At 45.0% G+C, this 19,067-nt stretch overlaps 1 protein-coding gene across 3 annotated transcripts in view; it reads right to left on the reverse strand.

Annotated features, from left to right (window-relative positions):
* The window catches only part of EVL (Enah/Vasp-like), a 167,138-nt gene that overhangs the window by 98,922 nt on the left and 49,149 nt on the right, over positions 1 to 19,067 (reverse strand). The window lies entirely within an intron of this gene.

The raw sequence follows: 19,067 nt of genomic DNA on the forward strand, positions 1-19,067 counted from the left end.
GAGGGGTGTGGAGCTTAGCACTCCGCTTAATTAATACACGAAAGGCCATGCATATGGATGCCAGTTTATGCATGCACAGGGGTCTTTAGCAGCAGTTCTCAACTAAGGAAGTGCAGCTCACCCGGTGTGTCAGGAAAAGTTCTACAGAAAATTGCATTGCAAGTTATTACTATGAAGTATCAACGTTTCCAAGAATTACCTTTTTCCCCATCACCAAGATGAATCAAAGTTGCCCCTATAACATCGTTCTTGCTAATTTACATTACAATATGATCTTTTTAGCAGAGAGGTGGAATCACATTCCATACAACCCTGGGTGGGCATCCTCTAAGCGACTACCACCCATCTGACAGTCACTTCCTGGTTTGGGGGACTGTCTTCAACTTCTGCTGAATTCCACTCCAGTTTCATCAGTCTAGATCTAGCTAATAACAGAGTTCATGATTTAAAAATTTAAAAAGACCCTGTCAGGCAGGCCTGAAATCTATGAACTAATGTATCTGGTTTTTTTTTTTTTTTTGGTACGCGGGCCTCTCACTGTTGTGGCCTCTCCCGTTGCGGAGCACAGGCTCCGGACGCGCAGGCTCAGCGGCCATGGCTCACGGGCCCAGCCGCTCCGCGGCATGTGGGATCTTCCCAGACCGGGGCATGAACCCGCGTCCCCTGCAGCGGCAGGCGGACTCTCAACCACTGCGCCACCAGGGAAGCCCTAATGTATCTGTGTTTGACACATGCCACTAAACTCTTTGCAGGATGACAACAGGCACGTAAGTCCACGGAACTCTGCCTCTTCCGGTCCCACTCACCCAGCACTTCAGTAGAAACTCCTCAAGGTCGCTGCCTTGAAGTCATCTACTCGACAGGGACGAGAGAGATCCAGCTGCTCCATCTGTCAGGCCCTAAAGGAGGTCACAATCTCCAGCTCTTCACAAAGCATCCTAGGTCTAAAATTTTAGTAACAGTCAACCTCTAGTTTCCACCAATACCAGTCTCTTTTCAACCTTGAGTTCACAGCCAGGAAATGGTTGCCTAAGGTCCTGCCCAAACTGATTCAGAACCGACCTACCTGAGAACCCAGCACGGGAATACGGAGGGCAGACACACTCTGCTCCGTCCACCTGTATCTACTGCAGCACTGTGTCCTCCGGGAAACCACCACCAGACTGAGCCATCGGGCAGGGAGAGCGTTTCAGTCATCTCTGCAGCCCCAGGCCCTGACACAGGACTGGCTTCGGGCTGTTGTATAAGTGGAGGATTACTGGATGGAGGAAAGCTGACTTGGGAAGTGCGGTACGTTATAGTGAAACGGCCTGACCTTGGCACCAGAACACCTAGACAAGCCCGAGCTCTGTCCTTTGGTAGCAGCGGGACTCCAGGCAAATCCCTTTACCTCTCTACCCCTGGCCTATTTCATCACCTGTAAGATGAGGTGACGGGTCCTTATCCTGCCTAGGACTGATGAGGAGACAGGAGACCTGGAAGCCATGGGTATTCTATAAAGCAAGTACAAAAGTGACCAGTTGGGGCTTCCCTGGTGGCGCAGTGGTTGAGAGTCCGCCTGCCGATTCAGGAGACACGGGTTCGTGCCCTGGTCCGGGGGGATTCCACATGCCGCAGAGCGGCTGGGCCCGTGAGCCATGGCTGCTGAGCCTGCGCGTCCGGAGCCTGTGCTCCGCAATGGGAGAGGCCACAGCAGTGAGAGGCCCGCGTACCGCAAAAAAAAAAAAAAAAAAAAAAAAAAAAAAGTGACCAGTTGTTTTTATTCTTAAAAAAACTCTTCTAACCTGGCATTTGGGATAGTGACTGTCAATCAGAACTTTTCCTGGGTGCTCCTTGCTCTGCAAACATGATGGATGCCAGGCTAATCCCACGTGCTAGCATGTTCCCTAAAATCTTAAACTTAGGAGATGCACATTTTGGGGCACAGAGGAAAGAGCCCTGGCCCAGGAGGCACGTGACTTGGGCAGCTGGTCCTGGGTTTCCCGTCAGGTCTCCTGTCAGTCCCCCAGCAGCCTTGGCCAAGTGAGTCCCCTCTCTGGGCCTCAGTGCCCCCACGAGAAGAGAGACGCTCAGATCCTCTCAAAGCTTCCTCCTGCCGCCTCCTGCCTCTCAGGGGTCTCCTTCTTTTCACAGCCCTTCCCCCACCCAGAGTTCACAGGCAGCTCTAACTCCATCAACCCCAGGCAGGAGGCTCACCACCCTAGGACGATATCAACACACTGGCTGGAATTAGCTACTCTTTCATCATCTCTATGCCCAGCTTTTCCTCTAACAGTTTCTACTTTAATTAATGCTACCACAATTTATTTGGCAGGCAATCTGGAATTTCTTTCCTATTCCTCATCCAATTATTTGTCAGGAACTGGCAACCCAGATTAAACCTCAGCTGTTCTCACGTGGACTAACTCAGCTCCCTAACTGGCTGCCCTGCCTCGAGCTATAGCTCCTTCAAACCCAGCTTCCACATACTTAGTTCCAAGAGCAACAGGATAGAATGCAAATCTGACAATGTCAGGTCCTCACACAAAACCCCCCGAAGAACACCCATCTCCTGTGGGAAGTGGTGTAAAGCCGGCCCAAGCTTCAATGCTGGGGAGCTTATCCCCAGCACGGTCCAGGCCGTCTCCCACCGGCGGCCACTCTGGTCACCCCCGCTGATGTGAGAGGGCTCCCTTTAGGCTGTCTCTGGGGCAATTCACAACTCACCCTGAGGGGCCTATGCATTTAATTACCCCCTCCCCCAGGTTTGCCTAGGACATGCTTGGACCCCACTACAAGGTCTGCTTCTGGGTCTGTCTGCCACTGTGGGCTCTGGGAGGGCAGACACAGGCTCTACTTTATCTTCCCCAGCACCTGGCAGCCTGAGAGTGCTCAGCCCACGCTTATTTTCCTATGGCTTTAGTTGACACTTTCTGGACAGTTCTAACATGGGGTTCTGGATGGAGGGGTGTTGTTGTGTTTGTATGTATGTGTGTTGAAGCAAAACCTCTGTGTTTAGGCAATGTTGCATGTCATAAAGAATTTTTTTAAATAAAAAGCTCCGTCCGGGGGTAACTGCTGGTACTAGTTCCGCGTCTGTTCCTTCCCACCCACCCCCACGCACAGTCAAGTGTGTGGTGAGCCCCCAGCCCCTTCCCTCCCTCACAAACGGGTGCAGGCAACACACCCCACTCTACACCGGAGGTGCGCACACTGGCTTCAGGGATCCATAACCCCCTGAAACAGCACATAATGCTGTGGTTTAATCATGTTGGACTTTTTCAGGGATTGTGTTAATAACTTCCATTCATGTTTCAAAGGTGCTCCAAATCTCCAAAAAGGGACCTTCCCACCGCTGGAAGCTTATGAACTGCCCCCAGCCCGGGGGCTGCCGCTGAAGCCCCGTCATGGTACGTTCCCCTGCTCAGGGACCACTGCGCCCACGGACGAGGGGGTTAAAGGAGGCAGCATGCCCATGGGGCTCATGTCAGGAGCAGAGAAATGAGGAGCATCGAGAAGGATCTGGAAGCCTCCAATATCAGTGCAACCTAACACAGAGCAAGAAATACTGCACAAATCTGGGAATTCTGTTTAGCTCAGCACTTTCGAGTCTGTTTGCTAAACGCAACAATGTAAAAGAGATCTCTGTCTGAGTACTGTTCCTTCTCAGTTCATGGGGACACGGGACCTGCACTGTCCAGTGCCATGCCTCGAGCCACGTGACCAGGAGCACTAGAAATGTTGCCCGTCCGAGTACAGAAGTGATGCTAGTGTAAAGGACATATCAGACTTCAAAGACTTAGTACCAGAAGTCATCTAATATAGCTCATTAATAATTTTTATGTTGATTACATGTTGAAATTATATTTTAGACAGTATTTTAAATAAATATATTACTAAAATTAATTGTATCTGTTCTTCTTACTTAATAGGGCTATTAAATATTTAAAATGCAGCATATGGCTCCCATCTGTGGCTTGTGTTCTATTCTGTTGGTCAGGGCTGCTCTAGAAAATGTGGCACACTAGCCACTGTTCTGTGCTTCTATTCACTCTATCACTGCTTAATTGATTCCCACCTTAGAATCATTCTATTCTTTGCAAATCAAAAGCAAAACTTTCAGAGAGGATTTTCTATGTCAGATACTAGTATTTTCACACAAATAAAAAAACAGTTTGGCAAAAATACCTGGGAAAATACACTAAGACAGGCACATTTATTTAGGGGGTCCAATTCCATGGTGAAATCCACTTGGCAATATGCAGGTGAAAATGTCACATCCAGGGTGTACGTCTAATAAGAATCTATTTCTATAGACATTTACTGAGCACCTACTGAATGTTGGGCTCTTCGCATTTATCATTACTTTCATTTTAAATACGAGAGAACTGAAGCTCACAGAGTGGTTCAAGGCCACGTTACTTGTTCGTGGCAGGTCACCTTGAACCCCGGTCCTGCTACCACAGCACACTGCCCCATCCCTCCCTCTGCCAACATTCTGCCTTGGTAAACTGTAAAGGGTGAGGCAAACATAAAGTACTTTGAGATACATTATATCACCTAATTATCCAAGCTATTCTGTGAGGTAGACATGGAGGTCATCAATCCTCATATTAAAAGGCATGAAAAGCTTGTGTCAAGGACTTGCCCTACACCTAACGGCTTGGTGGGGCACAGTCTTACACCTAGGAGTTCTGAAAACAGGTTCAATATCCTTTCAAATGTACCCTCTCCATGCTACCAAACATAACCTCCTCCTTTAATTAATACTGACTGTGTTCCTGGTCTTGGAATTAAGGGAACAACAGAAGGGGGACCATTACTGTCAATAACAGTCATATTCATATTCAGTGACAAACACATATAACCGCATATTATACATTCTTATATTATGAATGTAGTAACGGCACCATGAATTTTTAGTGTGGTATTTTATGTATTCATCAGCTCTTCCACGCTTACAGTGTCATACTCATTTGAAAGAGGAAGAAACTGAGACATAGGACAGTTGAGTGACTTTTACAAAAGCTCTCAGAGCTACTTATGGACCAAACAAATTAAACACACAGGCAGCAAAGGTTAAACGAAGAAGCGCCTGGGAGAAGCCCTTCTTGGTCTCTAACAGCCCAGGGAAGGTCTGACTGATTGATATATCAACTCTTTGGTGCAGGTGGGAAAATGTGAAAGCAAAAGCACGGAAAGATGCATTAAAAGGTTTAACTTCTTGAGAGGGAAGTGCATCCGCTGTGCAGGAGTCAGGTTTGGTTTTGTTCTGCCTTGTTTTGTCCTCAGGTGAGTTTCCTGAGGAGCAAGAGTGCAACCACACTCCGTCCTCTCTCCGCCCTAAAGCTTGAAGTCAAAATATGGGAAAAACAGTGAGACACAGAAGTAATCCAAGTACAGTGGAGAAGGTAAGCCTGCGTGTGGACCAGAGGGAGAGGGTGCAGGGGCAGGAGTGGGCCCACATGGCAGACTATAAACAAGGAGAAGGAGACGTTCACAAGAGAAAAACACAGCAACTGGTAACAGTGGACAAGAACAGGGAGGAGAGAGACAGCGGGGAAACAAGAGGAGGTTGTAAGAAACTGCAGAGGGAGCAAGGTGCTAGTAACACCACCACCACGTCCTGAGCCGCTGGCCGAGCTGTCCATGTGCCAGAAGCCAGCACGCAGAGGGACAGATACCACCCAGAACCGGCTCGAGGCCACCACTGGGACACACGAGCCAAGGGAAAAGAGTGGGTTAAGATGCTGACGGGTCCAGGAGAGGAAATTACTTAGGAGCCCTTAGCACGGAGGGATGGACTCACGTTGCCATTTATTTAGAACTTTCCTGAATGTGGTTTAAACCTAGTTCTTTTATCTGTACTGTCCACCCGAGGTTATTCACTTTACTTAAAGTTCCACTTTAAGAAGCCCAACATGGGCTCCTCAGCTTCCGCCGTTGCTGTGCAGCATCAGCTTTATCCTGTCTAGTCTTCCTTCTTCAGGTTTCTATCACTGTCCATCTTCCGCGTTTTCTTGCATTTTTTTTCCCCTCAGAGTTCAGTCCACCACTCCTGCCCTTTAGTTTCGGAGTCACAGGGAACGGTTGCTGTACTTCAGGACCCAGTGGATGATGAAATTCACCTGAGACCACAGAGCTAGAAAAGGCCAAACTGAGTTTTGAATCTGGCAATCTTGACCCCAGAGCTCTCCATCCTAAAGCCATGTGGCTGACAGGGTCTTCGTGCTCTGTCCGGGTGTCAGACCTGTGCCGCTGAGGTGGGAGAGCTGAGTTCAGGACGCTGGTCCACCAGAGACCTCCCAGCCCCACATATTATCAACCAGCAAGAGCTTGCCCAGAGATCCCCGTCTCAACGCTAAGACCCAGTTCCACTCAATGACCAGCAAGCTCCAGTGCTGGAAGCCCCATGCCAAACAACTAGCAAGACAGGAACACAACCCCACCCAATAGCAGAGAGGCTGCCTAAAATCATAATAAGGTCACAGACACCCGAAAACACACCACCGGACGCAGTCCTGCCCACCAGAAAGACAAGATCCAGCCTCATCCACCAGAACACAGGCACCAGTCCTCTCCACCAGGAAGCCTACACAACCCACTGAACCAACCTTAGCCACTGGGGGCAGACACCAAAAACAACGGGAACTACGAACCTGCAGCCTGTGAAAAGGAGACCCCAAACACAGTAAGTTAAGCAAAATGACAAGACAGAGAAATATGCAGCAGATGAAGGAGCAAGGTAAAACCCCACCTGACCTAACAAATGAAGAGGAAATAGGCAGTCTACCTGAAAAAGAATTCAGAGTAATGATAGTAAAGATACCCAAAATCTCAGAAACAGGATGGAGAAAATACAAGAAACGTTTAACAAGGACCTAGAACAACTAAAGAGCAAACAAACAGTGATGAACAACACAATAAATGAAATTATAAATTCTCTAGAAGGAATCAATAGCAGAATAACTGAGGCAGAAGAAGAGATAAGGGACCTAGAAGATAAAATAGTGGAAATAACTACTGCAGAGCAGAATAAAGAAAAAAGAATGAAAAGAATTGAGGACAGTCTCAGAGACCTCTGGGACAATATTAAACGCAACAACATTTGAATTATAGGGGTCCCAGAAGAAGAAGAGAAAAAGGGACTGAGAAAATATTTGAAGAGATTATAGTCGAAAACTTCCCTAACATGGGAAAGGAAATAGTCAACCAAGTCCAGGAAGTGCAGAGAGTCCTATACAGAAAAAAATCCAAGGAGAAACATGCCAAGACACATACTAGTCAAACTCAAAAATTAAATACAAAGAAAAAATATTAAAAGGAGCAAGGGAAAAGCAACAAGTAACACACAAGGGAATCCCCATAAGGTTAACAGCTGATCTTTCAGCAGAAACTCTGCAAGCCAGAAGTGAGTGGCAGGGCATATATATATATTTCTTTTTTTCTTTTTTTTTTTTGCAGGGCATATTTAAACTGATGAAAGGGAGAAAACTACAACCAAGATTACTCTACCCAGCAAGGATCTCATTCAGATTAGATGGAGAAATTAAAACCTTTACAGACAAGGAAAAGCTAAGAGAATTCAGCACCACCAAACCAGCTTTACAACAAATGCTAAAGGACCTTCTCTAGATAGGAAACACAAGAGAAGGAAAAGACCTGCAAAAACAAACCCAAAACAATTAAGAAAATGGTAAGCAGAACATACATATTGACAATTACCTTAAATGTAAATGAACTAAATGCTCCAACCAAAAGACACAGACTGGCTGAATAGATACAAAAACAAGACCCGTATATATGCTGTCTACAAGAGACCAACTTCAGACCTAGGGACACATACAGACTGAAAGTGAGGGGATGGAAAAAGATATTCCATGCAAATGGAAATCAAAAGAAAGCTGGAGTAGCAATTCTCATATCAGACAAAATAGACTTTAAAATAAAGACTACTACAAGAGACAAAGAACACTACATAATGATCAAGGGATCAATACAAGGAGAAGATATAACAATTGTAAATATTTATGCACCCAACATAGGAGCACCTCAATACATAAGGCAAATGCTAACAGCCATAAAAGGGGAAATGGACAGTAACACAATCATAGTGGGGGACTTTAACACCCCACTTTCACCAAGGGACAGATCATCCAAAACGAAAATAAATAAGGAAACACAAGCTTTAAATGATACATTAAACAAGATGGACTTAACTGATATTTATAGGACATTCCATCCAAAAACAACACAATACACATTCTTCTCAAGTGCTCATGGAACATTCTCCAGGATGGATCATATCTTGGGTCACAAATCCAGCCTTGGTAAATTTAAGAAAACTTAAATCATATCAAGTATCTTTTTGGACCATAGGCTGTGAAAGTAGATATCACTTACAGGAAAAAATCTGTAAAAGTACAAACACATGGAGACTAAACAATACACTACTTAAAAACCAAGAGATCACTGAAGAAATCAAAGAGGAAATTAAAAAATACCTAGAAACAAATGGCAATGAAAACACGAAGACCCAAAACCTATGGGATGCAGCAAAAGCAGTTCTAAGAGAGAAGTTTATAGCAATGCAATCCTACCTCAAGAAACAAGAAACATCTCAAATAAACAACCTAACTTTACACCTAAAGCAATTAGAGAAAGAACAAAAAACCCCCAAAGTTGGCAGAAGGAAAGAAATCATAAAGATCAGATCAGAAATAAATGAAAAAGAAATGAAGGAAAGAATAGTAAAGATCAGTAAAACTAAAAGCTGGTTCTTGAGAAGACAAACAAAATTGATAAACCATTAGCCAGACTCATCAAGAAAAAAAGGGAGAAGACTCAAATCAATAGAATTAGAAATGAAAAAGGAGAAGTAACAACGGACACTGCAGAAATACAAAGGATCATGAGAGATTACTACAAGCAACTCTATGCCAATAAAATGGACAACCTGGAAGAAATGGACAAATTCTTAGAAATGCACAACCTTCCGAGACTGAACCAGAAAGAAATAGAAAATTAGAACAGACCAAACCCAAGCACTGAAATTGAGACTGTGATTAAAAATCTTCCTAGAAAGAAAAGCCCAGGACCAGATGGCTTCACAGGCGAATTCTATCAAACATTTAGAGAAGAGCTAACACCCATCCTTCTCAAACTCTTCCAAATTATAGCAGAGGGAGGAACACTCCCAAACTCATTCGACGAGGCCACTATCACCCTGATACCAAAACCAGACAAAGATGTCACAAAGAAAGAAAACTACAGGCCAATATCACTGATGAACATAGATGCAAAAATCCTCAACAAAATACTAGCAAACAGAATCCAACAGCACATTAAAAGGATCATACGGGCTTCCCTGGTGGCACAGTGGTTGGGAGTCCGCCTGCCGATGCAGGGGATACGGGTTCGTGCCTCAGTCTTGGAAGATCCCATGTGCCGCGGAGCGGTTGGGCCCGTGAGCCATGGCCGCTGAGCCTGAGCGTCTGGAGCCTGTGCTCCGCAGCAGGAGAGGCTGCGGCAGTGAGAGGCCCGCATACCACAAAAAAAAAAAAAAAAGGCTCCTACACCATGACCAAGTGGGGTTTATCCCACAAATGCAAGGATTCTTCAATATACGCAAATCAATCAATGGGATAAACCACATTAACAAAATGAAGGAGAAAAACCATATAATCATCTCAATAGATGCACAGAAAGCTTTCGACAAAATTCAACACCCATTTTGATAAAAACCCTCCGGAAAGTAGGCATAGAGGGAACTTACCTCAACTAAGAAAGGCCATATATGACAAACCCACAGGCAACGTCGTTCTCAATGGTGAAAAACTGAAACCATTTCCACTAAGATAAAAGGTACCAGACAAGGTTGTCCACTCTCACCACTATTATTCAACATAGTTTTGGAGATTTTAGCCACAGCAACCAGAGAAGAAAAAGGAATCCAAATCGGAAAAGAAGAAGTAAAGCTGTCACTGTTTGCAGATGACATGATACTATACATAGACAATCCTAAAGATGCTACCAGAAAACTACTAGAGCTAGTCAATGAATTTAGTAAAGTAGCAGGATACAAAATCAATGCACAGAAATCTCTTGCATTCCTATACACTAATGATGAAAAATCTGAAAGAGAAATTAAGGAAACACCCCCCATTTACCATTGCAACAAAAAGAATAAAATAACTTGGAATAAACCTACCTAAGGAACAAAAGACCTGTATGCAGAAAACTATGAGACACTGATGAGAGAAATTAAAGATGATACAAACAATTGGAGAGATATACCATGTTCTTGGATTGGAAGAATCAACATTGTGAAAATGACTATACTACCCAAAGCAATCTACAGATTCAATGCAATCCCTATCAATCTACCAATGGCATTTTTCACAGAACTAGAGCAAAAAAATTCATAATTTGTATAGAAACACAAAAGACCCTGAACAGCCAAAGCAATCCTGAGAAAGAAAAACGGAGCTGCAGGAATAAGGCTCCTGGACTTCAGACTATACTACAAAGCTACAGTAATCAAGACAGTATGGTACAGGCACAAAAACAGAAATATAGATCAATGGAACAGGATAGAAAGTCCAGAGATAAACCCACACATATATGGTCACCTTATATTTGATAAATGAGGCAAGAATATAGAGTGGAGAAAAGACAGCCTCTTCAATAAGTGGTGCTGGGAAAACTGGACAGCTATATGTAAAAGAATGAAATTAGAACACTCCCTAATACCATACACAAAAATAAACTCAAAATGGATTAAAGACCTAAATGTAAGGCCAGACACTATAAAACTCTTAGAGGAAAACACAGGCAGAACACTCTATGACATAAATCATAGCTAGATCCTTTTTGACCCACCTCCTAGAGAAATGGAAATAGAAACAAAAATAAACAAATGGGACCTAATGAAACTTAAAAGCTTTTTGCACAGCCAAGGAATCCATAAACAAGATAAAAAGACAACCCTCCGAATGGGAGAAAAGATTTTCAAATGAAGCAACTAACAAACGATTCATCTCCAAAGTTTACAAGCAGCTCATGCAGCTCAATAACAAAAAAACAAACAACCCAATCCAAAAATGGGGAGAAGATCTAAGCGCACATTTCTCCAAAGAAGATATACAGATTGTCAACAAACACATGAAAGGATGCCCAACATCACTAATCATTAGAGAAATGCAAATCAAAACTACAATGAGGTATCACCTCACACCAGTCAGAATGGCCATCAAAAAATCTACAAACAATAAATGCTGGAGAGGGTGTGGAGAAAAGGGAACACTCTTGCACTGTTGGTGGGAATGTAAATTGTTACAGCCACTGTGGAGAACAGCATGGAGGTTCTTCAAAACACTAAAACCAGAACTACCATAGGACCCAGCAATCCCACTTCTGGGCATATACCCTGAGAAAACCATAATTCAAAAAGTGTCATGTACCACAATGTTCACTGCAGCTCTATTTACAATAGCCAGGACATGGAAGCAACCTAAATGTCCATAGACAGATGAACGGAAAAAGAAGATGTGGCACATATACACAATGGAATATTACTCAGCCATAAAGAGAAACAAAATTGAGTTATTTGTAGTGAGGTGGATGGACCTGGAGACTGTCATACAGAGTGAAGTAAGTCAGAAAGAGAAAAATAAATACCGTATGCTAACACATATATATGGAAACTAAAAAAAAAAAAAAATGGTTCTGAAGAACCTACGGGCAGGACAGGAATAAAGATGCAGATGTAGAGAATGGACTTGAGGACCCGGGAAGGGTAAGCTGGGACGAAGTGAGAGAGTGGCATGGACATAGATACACTACCAAATGTAAAATAGATAGCTAGTGGGAAGCAGCCGCATAGCACAGGGAGATCAGCTCAGTGCTTTGTGACCACCTAGAGGGGTGGGATAGGGAGGAGGGAGGGAGACGCAAGGAGGAGGAGGTATCGGGATATATGTATATGTATAGCAGTGAATCAGCTAACGCACCACTGTAAAGCAATTATACTCCAATAAAGATGTTAAAAAAAAACCTTAAAAAAAAGATAAATGAATGAATGAATGAGCCTGTATTAGTCAACTTGGGTGGCTGTAACGAAATACCCCAGAGTGGGAGCTTCGAAGCAGCAATTCACTTTCTCACAGTTCTGGAGGCTGCAAGTCCAAATCAAGGTGTCAGCAGGGTTGGTTTCTCTAGAGGTCTCTCACCTGACGTGTACAATAGATGTCGCCTTGCCTTGTGTCCTCACACAGACTTCCTCTGTGTGCGAGCTCTCCTGGTGACCCTGCCACTTCTTCCATGGACACAAGTCGTATTGGATTAGGGCTCCACCCTTACGACCTCATTTAACCTTCAGTACCTCCTTAAAGGCCCCATCTCCAAATACAGTCACACTGGGGATTAGAGCTTCAACCTATGAATTCAGGGGGACACAGTTCCATCCATATCAGTGTCCTAGACCACAGTCCTCTGTTAAACACCCAGATGGAATACAACACTGTAAATGTGGTCTGACAATTTTCAAGATTACTGGGACAGTCATCTCCTCTGGAGGTAAAAATGATACAGCTTTTAGTCCGTTTTTATTTATCTTGCATGGTTTTGTATTATTTGGGATTCTTTAGGTTGTAAGTGACAGATATTAATGGGAAAAAAATGGAATGTATTAGTTCATACAGTACAAAAAAGTGGGCTCATGAATAAGCCTGGATTAAGCAGGGCGGAAAGTGGGACACACAAGATCAGCAATGCCAGGGGAATTCGGTTTCTTTGGCCTTTGCTGAACCCTACCTCTCTCTCTGGCTTCACTAGCAGACCACCTTTCCCCACATGATGGGAAAGAAGGTTACCAATGACTTGAGGCTTTCATAACCTGAGAGAGAAAACCGGCCTCTTTCCTAATAGCTCTATAGCCCATCGGGTCTCATGGAGGACTCTTAGATGACATGCCTGCACCTAAGCCAAACACCACAGTCAGGGGATTGAGTTTTGGCCGGGCCAGGCCTGGGTTGTGTGCCACCCCAGAGTGGCAGTGAGTTGTCAGGCCCACACAAACTGCATGACCAGGTCAAGTTACCAGGGAACGGAAAGCTAGTTCCCCTCTACTTAACCCCTCCTCTCCAAAACGGCTGCTGGGCAAAACACAGTATCTTTCTAGCAATAAATGCTATTCCAGCAAACAAACAGGTGTGCTTAAAAAGTATTTTGACTGCCTCTCTCTTTTTAAAAATTTCTTGATCTTGGTGCAACGTCTTACTTATTGAAATAACCTCAAGGTCATCTCTGTCTCTTTGGCCAGGTGCTAAAAAACAAATGACTTACGTGAAGTGGGTAAAGAACGCCCTGACATCTTAGTACTCCCCATCAGGAAGATCTGTACTGGAAAGCAAAATGGCAGCAACTTTCTCCTCCTTACAGTCCTTGAAAGGAGCTAGACTTTATCATGGAAACATCAAGAGTAACTCCATCAAGAGGGTGATACATTAGAAATGCCTTAAAAAAAAAAACCCCACCACAGATGGGCACATCTGAGAGAATGAGCATTGTAAAAAAAAAAAAAAAAAAAAGAGGGCTTCCATGGTGGCGCAGTGGTTAAGAATCCGCCTGCCAATGCAGGGGACGTGGGTTCGAGCCCTGGTCTGGGAAAATTCCACATGCCACGGAACAACTAAGCCCGTGTGCCACAACTACTGAGCCTGCGCTCTAGAGCCCACAAGCCACAATTACTGAGCCCGCGCGCCACAACTACTGAAGCCTGCGCGCCTAGAGCCCGTGCTCCGCAACAAGAGAAGCCACCGCAATGAGAAGCCCGCGCACCGCAACGAAGAGTAGCCCCCACTCGCTGCAACTAGAGAAAGCCCGCACACAGCAACGAAAACCCAACGCAGCCAAATATAAATAAATAAATTTATGAAAGAAAAAAAAGCTAACACATGCACACTGTTGAATGAAATTTACCATTTGGAACTGTCCCAACATTTCTTGCTGCCAGGGACATGTCAAAAACACACAAAACAAACTGCCTTGGCAGTCCAAATTGGGGTACAACAAAGTGAATGACAGAAACACGGTTCTTGATTTTCCAATTGAGTGACTTCATTAAACTCCAAAAACATAAAACCTAGCAAAAACACAATTGAGAAAGAAAATTCAAGGAACATTTAAAAGAACTTTTCAGTTGTAACATGTCAGCTGCAGAACTCAGAGACACATAAGACAAAATTCATTCATTCATGGAACAACTTTTAATTGTCCTTCAAATAGCTAGTAGATGCCGTGTTAGGTACTAGGGCACTAAATGAACTTGGCAAATAACAACTGAAAAAAGAACTACGTGTTTTACTGTTAACAAAGCACTTTTGCGTATATAATCACACTTTTCCTCACAACAATGTTTTACAGATAAGGCAAGTGAGACCCAAAAAGAATAAATGATTTGCCCCAAATTACACAGCCAGTAAGAGCAGAAGCCTGAACTCACACCTAAATGAGACTTCAAATCACAGGCTCTATTTATTATCTTCTTCCATTGATGTATTTTTCTCTGAATATTCTCTTTCTCCCCCCTCTTCTAATTCCCAGGCTCAGATTCTCCTTCCGCTACGGCAGCATTTTCCAGAGTTAAAACTAAAAATTAGTGTTAGGCAATAAAAGTTCCTTCATCAAACACACATGGGAAACGTGGGGCAAAATTCACACATATACACACACCCGCCGCTACAGGACTTGTCACAGCCTTCAGGCTACTCTCCAGGGCATGGGGTGTGCAATTTTTCTCAAACAGCCGACCACAGAACTTTGTTCCCCAGGAAGCCCCTTGTATGACTAAGACAGCAGTCAAAAGCACAGGTCTCAGAGTCAGACGGCCCTGGGTTCAAGTGCCAGCTCTGTGTGATGCTGGGCAAGTTGTGAAACAGATATGACAATAACAGCAGCTGTCTCATAGGATTCCTATGAGGACGGCAGTACATGTGTTCATGCCTATAAAGTGCTTAGCAGGTTACAATGATCACAGTCAGGGCTCAATAAATGTGATATATTCACTTATCCAATGAAACATTATATAAAACAAACAGTGCCAGAATACCACCTCACAGACTCTGTTTTACAAAATTAGGGTCAGAATGATAAAAACAAGCATTGACTTTTTAGTTAGAAGACCTAGGTCCAATTTCCAGCTTTACCAATTAAGCAGATGTGTGACTCTGAGGAAGTGACCTAACCTCTCTGAACCTTAGGTGCCTCTTAGATAAGATGGTAATAATAATGCCTAGCTCATAGGACTGTTGGGAAAATTAGAGATGATAACAAAAGTGCCTGGAATATGGCGGGTACACGTGCACACGTGTTATCTTGTTTGCATCTGAATCTAGAAGAACCAGAAAAACTTTTCATTTAAATATGTAACGACTCTTTAAACTTCACATGCATTTTTACTAGCTCAAACCTTTTCTAAGTCCCTACAGCTTTGAAACCCTACCACCCGGCCCTTTCAGGCCTTCCTGCTGGTCTGCTGCCCGGACAGACCCTGCCCGTGCACAGCAGGTCTTGCTCCCCAGACTCAGTACTTCTCTCAAAATCCCAATCATGCCTCCATGCTCAGCAATGAACAGACGTCAGAGAGGCAGCAAATTGTCCTTTTTCCTGCCGTTTCCCCTTCTAGGGCCTAGAACAATGACTGGCATATGGCAGAGGGTTTTAAATAAGTAATAAAAATGAGCAAATAAAAAGTGCCCAGAAGCCAGGCTGCATCCAGCTCTGCTCAAGTGTGACAGATGGGATGAAGATGCATCAAACACTGCTTCTGCCTTCAAGTATCCCTCAGTCTAGTCAGGAAAATAAGATTGAGAAACATTAAATATTAGATGATGTGTTATACAGCTTGAGTGCTCCATGGGAGTTCAGTAAGAAAGAGAAATGTATTTGGGCGACAGAGGTCAGAAAAGGCTCCCAAAGGCAGCGTGTGCAGTCCTGGGTTTTGAAGGGTTTCATGGGAAGAAAACAACGGTTTTGACAGGAAAAGAGTAAAGGGACGAAGTAGGTGATTAAACAGTTAAGTGCACTAGGGAATCCTAAGTAAAGAAAAAGGTATGGGCGAATCCTGTAAGTTAATGATCAGTCAAGAAAGCAGGTTTGCTTAACCACAAAACCGAACAGGCTTGCTTAGCAACAAAGCCATGCGACAGAAGCATGAGACATGCCCCCCCCCCCCAAAACAATAAAACAATGGTGGAATGAGGCCCACATCCTGCCCAGGGAGGTCAGTAAGTCAATGAATCCTAGGACACACTCCTCTACACACACACGAAAAACAAAAATGTGGGGAAAAGGTGACATTACACTGAAACCTGAGACGGTTTACTGCGTTTCAGTGTACGTTACCGCTGGTTTGCTCGTTTCCATGGCTCCGTGACAGTCCCAGTTCGCCCATGTAGGGGCAAGAGAACTCCCCCGCCCGCCGTGGAGGAGGAGCCGATGATGGAGGCCTGACGTCTGCTTAAGAGTGAGGACGAAGGTGGTCTTCTCCCCCGCCCCACTTCTCCTCTGATTATAAACTGTAGCCCACCAAGTTCTGGGGGCGGCACTCCCTTGCCTGCCCGCTTGTATCTCTCACAAGCATCCTATACTTACTAATAAACTCTTTCCTTACCTGTCACTCTGCCTCTCGCTGAATTCTTGAAACGCGTTCTGTGGTTTCAGTTTAGAGACGGGGAAGCAAAGTGGCACGTGCAGATCTGTGACTAAATCCGTTTTTTGGAGCAGAGGGAAGATTCCTGGGGGTTAAGCTTTAAGAGAGAGTGCGCAGTCAGGCCACAGAGGGCTTCATTCGCAGAAGACACAGGGGAGCTGGAGTGGTGGTGGACGGAGTTCTACTGCAACCTGGTAAAGGGCCGTCCCCCCAATACTAGGACTTGTTCCCCGCATTGCCACCTTTCTTTGAGGCAGGCTGTATTTAAGTTTTCAGTCAGGGTGGGGTGAGCTGATTCACTTCACGACGGGAACCTGATTATCATAATGCCCCAACCAAGACCAGGAAAACAAAGTTTTATCAACTGTAGCAAAACAGTTGATCTGCCTTCCTACACCTTAGGAATCTCTAATGCCCTCAACTCTTCAGTAAGTTGGTGAATAAGGAAAATATACAGTCTTCACTCTGGCTTTGGAAGTGCTCCAAGGTTCATTTGACTATGAAAGCATCCTCTCTCCAGGAAAAGGAATTTCATCACTGAGTATAAACACTTCTTTATATCATACATTTTGTTCGATGTCCCGTTCATAAAAGTATATCCAACCACATAGTTTTACCCATCTCCCCATCTCTCCTGAGGAGGCTCTATCTTGACTCAATACACAGCTTCTGATCCATGGCACACAGTGAAACAGGAAGGACAGAGCTTCTGAATACCCTGGAGGGAGCCCCGGAGGGACACCCACCTTCCTGCTCAGGGTTCTCTTTCCTATGACCCTGTGCTCCAGGGGCATAGGGGTGATCTCAGGGACGGAAGGGCTCCCGGTTTTCAGTTTTCTCCAGTGCCTCCACAAATGAACGCAGGCTGCCTTTTCTCTCCTCCAGCCCTCGTGCTGAGGAAGACGGAGGCCAAGCTAGTCTCAGAGACGCACAGCGAGATCCGTCCTGGCGTCGGGCAGGCCCTGAAGTGGCTGACTGGAGTGAAAACAATCCCACTCACTTTTAACGGGGTTCAGGATGAACTCGAGAGCCACAGGACCAGTTACCAAACCCAACAGACCACAAACCAGCAGGCCGTCAGTTCTAGACCCAGTGTTGTGTCTGTACGAGCCCCACACACTCAACACACCTGCGTTCAATCTGCCGCAGAAGGCGCCCGCTGAACTTGAAAGCACGTGTGACGGCGCCTTTCATCATCCAGGGCTCCTGCCTTTCCCACGCTCCCGCGTGGCCCTCGTCTTGTTCTCTCTGAACCACATAAATTATTATTTGTACTTTCCAGGTGGACCAACTACATCCCAGTGAAGTTAAGTGGCATATCTAAGGTAACACAGTATCGTTAGAACCTAGGGCTTTCAGGTTCCCAAGCTCAGGTTCTCCCCACACACTCCAACGAGGGAGGTGCGTCATCAGCGGAGCCTTGAATAAAAATGGACACGCCTGGATTCCACCTCTGAACACCTGGACTCAGTAGGCTTGAGGTGCGACCTGGGCACCTGTGTCAGGTTTCAGTGCACCCTCCCAGTAGGGAACCATTACGGAAGATCCACCAGCTGAGGTCTTCAGTGGCTTCTCCTGAGGCCCAGCAGAGCTGCCCCGGGATGCACTATGCCACATCCACAACAGCGCCCGCTGGTTGGAATGGTGCTCTCCACAGAGTTCCCACCCGTAATTCACTCTGCTTCCCCCCAGAGGAGGGCTCACACACCGAACCTGCCCAGTGCGGCCTGTGTCAGTTCAACAGACATCTATGGCTTCTGTCAGTCTCTGGAGATAAAGAGATATGACCCGGAGGAATACAGAACAGTGAGGGACGGGCCACGGACTAACTAGGGAGGCACTGGGACAAGGCTGACGCTTGACGGTGGGCTTGGCTACGTCTTCATGATCAGGCACAAAGTGGCAGAGTCCCAGTTATGTCAACTTCAGGGAACTTAATTAATCTCTCAGCCCAGTGAATCTGTGTGCCAACCAAGCCGAGATCCAGGCTCTCAGCTGATTAGTCACACCACAGTCAGTTCACCGTGTCATAAACATTTCAGCAGCGAACAGGATTATCTTCCGCGGACTGACTGCTGGCATTCTGAGTCTGAATGCCAAGGAAATGGGGAGATCAGAGGTGCCCCCCATCCTTAGGAGTGTGTCAGGTCTCCTTCCTGGCTCCTATGTAATTTCTAATCCAGGATGAGGGTCTGAATTAAATGCTCTGCTGCTTAAGGTAAGTTAAAGCAATTAATTTATTGAGTATCTACTAAGTGCCAGGAACCGTGCCAGATGCTTTACATAAGTAATCTCATTTAATCAACACAGTAGCTCTGGGAGGTAAGTAATACCCCCATCTTACAGACAGGCAGACTAAACCACGAAGAACTGAGGT

The sequence above is a fragment of the Mesoplodon densirostris genome, chromosome 4 (genome assembly GCF_025265405.1).
Source record: "Mesoplodon densirostris isolate mMesDen1 chromosome 4, mMesDen1 primary haplotype, whole genome shotgun sequence".
Lineage (NCBI taxonomy): Eukaryota > Metazoa > Chordata > Mammalia > Artiodactyla > Ziphiidae > Mesoplodon > Mesoplodon densirostris.